Source organism: Orussus abietinus, unplaced genomic scaffold (assembly GCF_000612105.2).
Source record: "Orussus abietinus isolate OABI.00-Male unplaced genomic scaffold, Oabi_2.0 scaffold305, whole genome shotgun sequence".
In the NCBI taxonomy this organism is placed as follows: Eukaryota; Metazoa; Arthropoda; class Insecta; order Hymenoptera; family Orussidae; genus Orussus; species Orussus abietinus.
This window is the reverse complement of record NW_019394454.1, coordinates 93,564-99,563: the sequence shown is the minus strand read 5'-3', so window position 1 is coordinate 99,563 and position 6,000 is coordinate 93,564. Positions and strand designations below refer to the sequence as shown.

The window sequence follows — 6,000 nt, the reverse complement described above, 5'->3', positions numbered from 1 at the left end:
TAACCTCATGGTAGGTCCGCTGGTAGGTAACCACTCGAAGTCTAATCGCGCATTAATTAATCCTTGATTAAGGGATTTAATTCGAATTACCTTTGTTCATTCATCTGTCCACTCGAACGGGGTTGTAATTAGCACTATCAGTGGCGGATTGATGCGAAAACGCCGAAGGCCGCGATTGTTAAGCATCCCGTCGTTATCAACGCGCGGGCGAAGAGCGAGACACCCGCGTTCGGCGGCGCCAACGGCGAGGTTGAGCACCTGACCGCCGCCGACCAATGGGAGGCCTCGGAGCGGCGGCCATCTTGGCCGGAGCGGCTTTCGAGTGCAGGAGTCGCGTGGCGCGGCGAGTAGTCGTTGCAGTGCGCGCCGACTGCCGAGCCGTGACTGCTGTGCCGCGCGCGCCTCGGCTTCGCATCGAGATTTCTCGATCGATTCACGATCCGAACGGTGTCGGGTGGCGATCTCGAAGTAACCCTCGAAGTAAATCAGCCGCCTGAAACTAGGTACGCATTTTCGATAGCATTCCTAATGACGAGATAGTTAATTAAAAAACGGACGGAAAGCCGCGAAATAACGAGGCGCGACGGCGCCGGCGGAAGTGACAGTTGGAGGAACGACGGTTGCGGCCTCGACGTAACCGGCAAACGAGAGGAAGAAATTCCCCTAATGGCGGGTTGATAATGTGTCTGGACGTCGGCGGGAGGAAGAAGATTCGAACGAGGTATCGCAAGGGAGGTGCGCCGAAATATAACGCTACATGGTAAACCGCACGTGACGTTTATCCCCACGCGGGGTGGAGAGGACAGTGGGAGGCGTAATTGCGAAATCGCCGGGATGCCGCGCGAACGTTTGTCGGCTGCCGTGGACGCTCGTTACAGTTTTGGGAATTCCTTTTAACCGCGCCAAGGTTGTCGTTGTTTCCGACTGGATGGAGGTGACTCGGTTGAGGTCCACGAGCGTGGAGAGGCGCGATATGACGTGCTAGGACGCTCAAGTTTGGTGAGCGAGTCACGGAGGCGCACGTGATGGCTCCGGAGGTTTCTTTTAATTAGAGAACTATTGACGACTTTTTTTGCACGGTGTAATTCAATTACCGGCCGGATTGTGTTCGAGACGCGCGCAGCCTCGCTTCGAAGATTTTCACTTTTTACGGACTTTGGAGTGTTTCGAGGAACCTGGACGACTTCATCGTGGACGATTGCAGACTGCAACGGTGAGTTGATATACAACTTACGCGACGAGTCGCTTATTTGTAGACAGGTAATGCCAATGCGCATATGCGTTGCGTTCACGTGTACACGCGTCGCAAGACTGCACATGTGCTCGCATTTGTTAAGTATTGAGAGAAAAGCTAGGCGAATTGGGACATTTCCTCGAATGTTTCCTGACTTTGCACTTCTTTAACTTATAATAATGAGCCTGTTAATTTTAATTTATCCCGAAGCATCGAGAGACCAATTTTGAGATAGAATGAGTACTTATGTATGTATCACGTGAGAGAAGAATCGCAGGTACGTTGCGTTACCGAGTCACCGTTTCTGCACGAAAGTGTGTCTGGAGATCTCTCAGATCTTTACGCGCTTAATTAGCACTTAACTTGGCAGTGAATCTTAAGAGAGACGAAATCATTTACCTTCTCTTTTAATGCCTCTTTGAGTAAGGGAGCTCTCGGTAGTTTTTCATGCATTAATGAAGATATTAAAAGTCGTACCTTATGGCGCTACAAAAAAAAAAGTAAGTTTCCAGAGGGAACCGTCTTTAACGTAAAAATGAGAAAGATATTCTCTGAGCGTCATGGGATGGAATTTAATTCCCAAAAGTAATAATAAACTCGTAAGGAATGTTCACCAATGGGGAAGATATTTTTACTTGAGGTGCGATTTAATTGAAAATAGATTGTCGTACCGGAGGCAATATCGAAGTTGCCGTTTGTAGGGCTATGATTTACGCCCCGGTATCAGGGAAAAACGAGGAAATCCGGCGACGCGAGGGAAGGGCCCTTTAAAGGAAAGAATTGGATTCGCGGAGAAGTGTCGGCGATTTGCAGGGAATGGGCTTCCGTAACGAGCCGTGACGAGTGACGTCTTTCCGACGATAAACGCTTTAGAACTCGCGAACTAATGCCGAAAGAACTGAGACGAAGCCACGGGCCTCGTAGCAGCTTTTACGGCGCCATCATAAAGGGACGTAAATACCTGGGATGGCATCCGATGCTTTTTATGTTTCCACCACAGTGGAACCACAAATCGCGCTTTTTACGGCCCGCGTTTTCAGCTTTTCATCTCCGGGACGTGAGATGACTACTGGCACCATTGACTGCATAGTCGAAGCATAAGAAGCCTCTTTCTATTCGTGCTTTACTTGCATCGTCGCGTTAATAATTCTACTCGCAGGCACGAGAGACTTAACGCGGGATAAAAGATAAATAGATCAAAAAGAAAACAAAAATGTTTTTAAACACTTCAAAGTTGTAATAAAATAATGTGAAAATTTAAAAATGATGCGATTATTTTATCACTATTAAAAAAATTCCTTAAAAATTACTCATTTTCGGGCGTCTAAAGGGGTGGTTTGCTCCCCTTAAATGGAACGTGTCGTGAAAGAGGGAATGGTACCTCGTTAAAAATATTCATAAATTTCCTACACTTTCAATACATGATAGTAGTCATTACAAACATTTAAGTGAATTTACAATGTTATAATATGTCATAGTTTCGCGAAATTGTATAGGAAAATTAATACACTTGTGTCCTATATAACACGAGTTTATGAAATATATATACAAAATGTTGTAAAGTTAATATACCATGTTTGAATGGAACTTAAGAAGAATTATGTAAAATTAAAATATCTTTTTAACAGTGTACCAACGGTTCGTTATTCCGAAGTCACGGTTGTTAGGCCTAGATTTAGAAATGTACACAGGGTAGGACGAGTTTCGAGTGAAATCGGAGGAAAGTGCAGTAGCCATCGATTCAACTTGAACTTGACTTCAGCTAGCGAAATAATCGATCGTATAATTATAGTCGAAGTGGTACGAGCTTGCGTTATGTACGCGAGGCATCGATTTAGGGTGGTTGAACTCATTTTCCTTTATTGCGGTCGTCAGACGGTATCGTTGCCAGATGTCTCTAGGTATGGAATTACATTTGCGTCTCTCGGGCTGCATTTGATTTGTTTATGCCATTCCCAGTCTAAGCTGCACGTACACGCATGCGATAAGCACGCCGGCTTTCATTTTCTGCGTCTCTGAATCAGAGCAGTCGGTCTGAATCGCATTCGGAGGTAAATCTACTTTGTGCCATATAGCGTTTAGCGGTTAGATTCAGTTAAATGCGACACACAATTTGCGGAAATTCCCCTGCAGGTATTGCCAAAGACATTGCCTCCTTCCTTGTTACCTTACGCAACAATAAAGTCTATGCTCTTACAGCGCGAAAAGAAAAAAAAAATTGCAAAATGGAACGGTGTAGTTAACGCGCCGTTTTAAATGACGTTAATTCAAATTCGAGAAAGGAGTTTACGCGAAAGTATTTTAGAAGAAACGAGCAGGTAAGCGACACGGAGTACTGGGATCCTACGATGGATAATTATCGTAAGTGCATAACGGGTAGAGATGCCGGAAACCGACAGAGCTCGCTGTAGAAAATGCACTCGGCAAATCCACTGAAACTCTCCCCTGGGTTCTGGTTTACCGCAAAACGCAGCAATGCCTGGTAACAAGTTCTCTCCTCCTCAGCTGTCGTTCTCTCACAGTTTCATAAAATCCTCGTCGATAACTCCGTAAAAGCGATTGATCCCTGACGTTCCGGAGGTCGATCGATTTAACCTGGACAATCGTTAACTACTCGTCACGTTTAATTGAGGCTCACCGATCGGGAACGCTTCAGGTAGCGCTCGCTCGCTCGAATGATTCGATCTTCCTTCCGAATACCTTTTAAAAATGTCCGAGTAATAAATTGTCATAATCGCCGAGTTACTTTCATTTACCTTTTTCTTTCTTTTCTTTTTTCCACGGAAAGAAGCCATGGAGATCATTCGGGTAGCAGTAGGTATCATTGCTCGATTCTTTGTCGGCCGCTGTGTCTCTATTTATGGATTACCTATTTTTTGGGGAGTTTATTGGATAATTCACCGAGGCGGAACATCGGGTTTGCAGGAGTTCGGTGCCTATAGTTGGGACCTACTGTTTCGTTTCTCGGATGTATTATTTAATCCGGTTGATCGAGTCTTTCTGAAAAGCGGCGCGAGCCGAACAAAGGACTGGCTTTAATGGAACGTCTCCGTGGCGAATAGGTCGGGCTAGTGCAGGAGGGTTTCCATGGAGGGGCTATTTTCTTCTGCCTGCAGGGCACCGTATACTGCTCTATGCCGACAGGTGAACTGGCAGCAGGCAGTGACCCCTAGGACCGAGGAAGGAGCGGACTTTAATGGCCTTAGTTTCGGTACTTGCGGCAATTTCGCCCCGTCCTAGCAGGTGGCGCGGCCCCGGCCAACTTAGCGGCCCGAAATTGCCGGCAAACCTCGACGGTCAGGCTCTAATCGATTTATTAGATGCAAATGAACGAGGTCGCGCCGCGCTACGAACGCGATTAAGAAATTCGTTGGCTAAAATGGTAGCCAGTCCAAGGAAAAGACTTATCGCGTAGGGCCCCTGACCGATACGAGCGATCGCGACTTTACGTTACTGTGGTTTGTAACTTTGGCTACGCGAACGTGCTTGTAAGGCAATTATTGTTTTAGGGAAGAATTAACATTTACTTCCTATTTCCTTCCAAAGAGACGGCACTAAAGACTTTGGCTCGTCTCCAGACCTCACTTTCAGGGTTTAGAGACGTTTTTTTTTTTAGCCATTTAAAGGGTACAGGTAAAAGACGTCTTCTAACTCTAAACGTGATGGACGAGGACGAACCCTTTTTCTTTAGGGTTCAAAATTGACGTCTGTTAAGTTGGCACGATCACTTTAGCACAGTCAAATAAAATAAACGGGAAGATTTAGTGTTTTCTTTTGTCGTTAATCTGTTTCCCAATTAAAAAAATTTGTTCCTCGGGTCACCTGCAATGTGTCTATTATTATAGAAAGAAATTATTTTTATTTTTATTTTTTTAAGAAAAATTATATCGAAGATCTTGAATTCGTGTTTTGTAGCATCTTGATAGCCCCCCGGTAGCACGTGGTGCAGGTCGAATTTTGCACCCCGAATTTGTCGGCGAAGCTCCAGGATCTCGTATTAATTGATTTATTAGATGCAGATGAGCGAGGTCGTCCTTTCGGTTCGATCAAGATTATGAAATTAATTAATACGTGCGAACCGGAGAGCAGCCTCGAGGGAAATTTGTATGGGGCTCGGTTACAGGAGAGCGATCCGGAGCTCGATAACTTGACGTTGTTGGGACTGTAAGTAACTCCAATTGAATGGCAATATTTGAGAGGTAGCTCTCCGCAATTGTAATTGAAAGTTAATTTGCACATCGGTGGTGGCATCGATGCGACACGACGGCCATCGGACGTCGGGCGCGTTGCCGGTAGTTTGTGGCGTTTTGTAGGCCTCTTTTTCAATTTCCGTCCCGACCTCGGCCATTATTTCGCCAACGACGCTTCATTGTTCGCTCAAGAACAATGAGCGATTCACACGGGACTCGCGTTTTCCGTGCGACGAGCCTTTTTCATTTGTGCCCCCTTTTCCACCAAACCCCAGTTACGGCGTTTCTTTGGACGAGTCTCTCTGTTCGGGGTCCTATCAAATTCCAAGACACGTTTGAGTGCCAAGGAGGTAGATATAAACGCGGCATCGAAATCCCAACCCCAATCTCTGCCAACCATGGAATCGACCTTACATAATCGAAACTATGGCACGGTAAATTACTACACGGACGAGCTTCCCGTCCATTATTCGCGCTTCTAAAGGCATTTGTTGCCCTCCGTAACGAATAAAGAATAAAACCACAAACGCGTCCGCTGCGCTAAAGCTGCCGGCCAAGCTCCTCTGTTCCTTCCAC

At 46.0% G+C, this 6,000-nt stretch overlaps 1 protein-coding gene across 2 annotated transcripts in view; it reads left to right on the top strand.

Moving 5' to 3' along the window:
• Positions 1–483: 483 nt before the first annotated feature.
• Positions 484–6,000, top strand: part of LOC105703178 — a 95,342-nt gene continuing 89,825 nt past the window's right edge. For both annotated transcript variants that reach the window (XM_012431349.2, XM_023432442.1), the window contains exon 1: positions 484–1,213. The gene's annotated coding sequence lies outside the window, so the exon portion shown is untranslated. The remainder of the gene's footprint in view (positions 1,214–6,000) is intronic.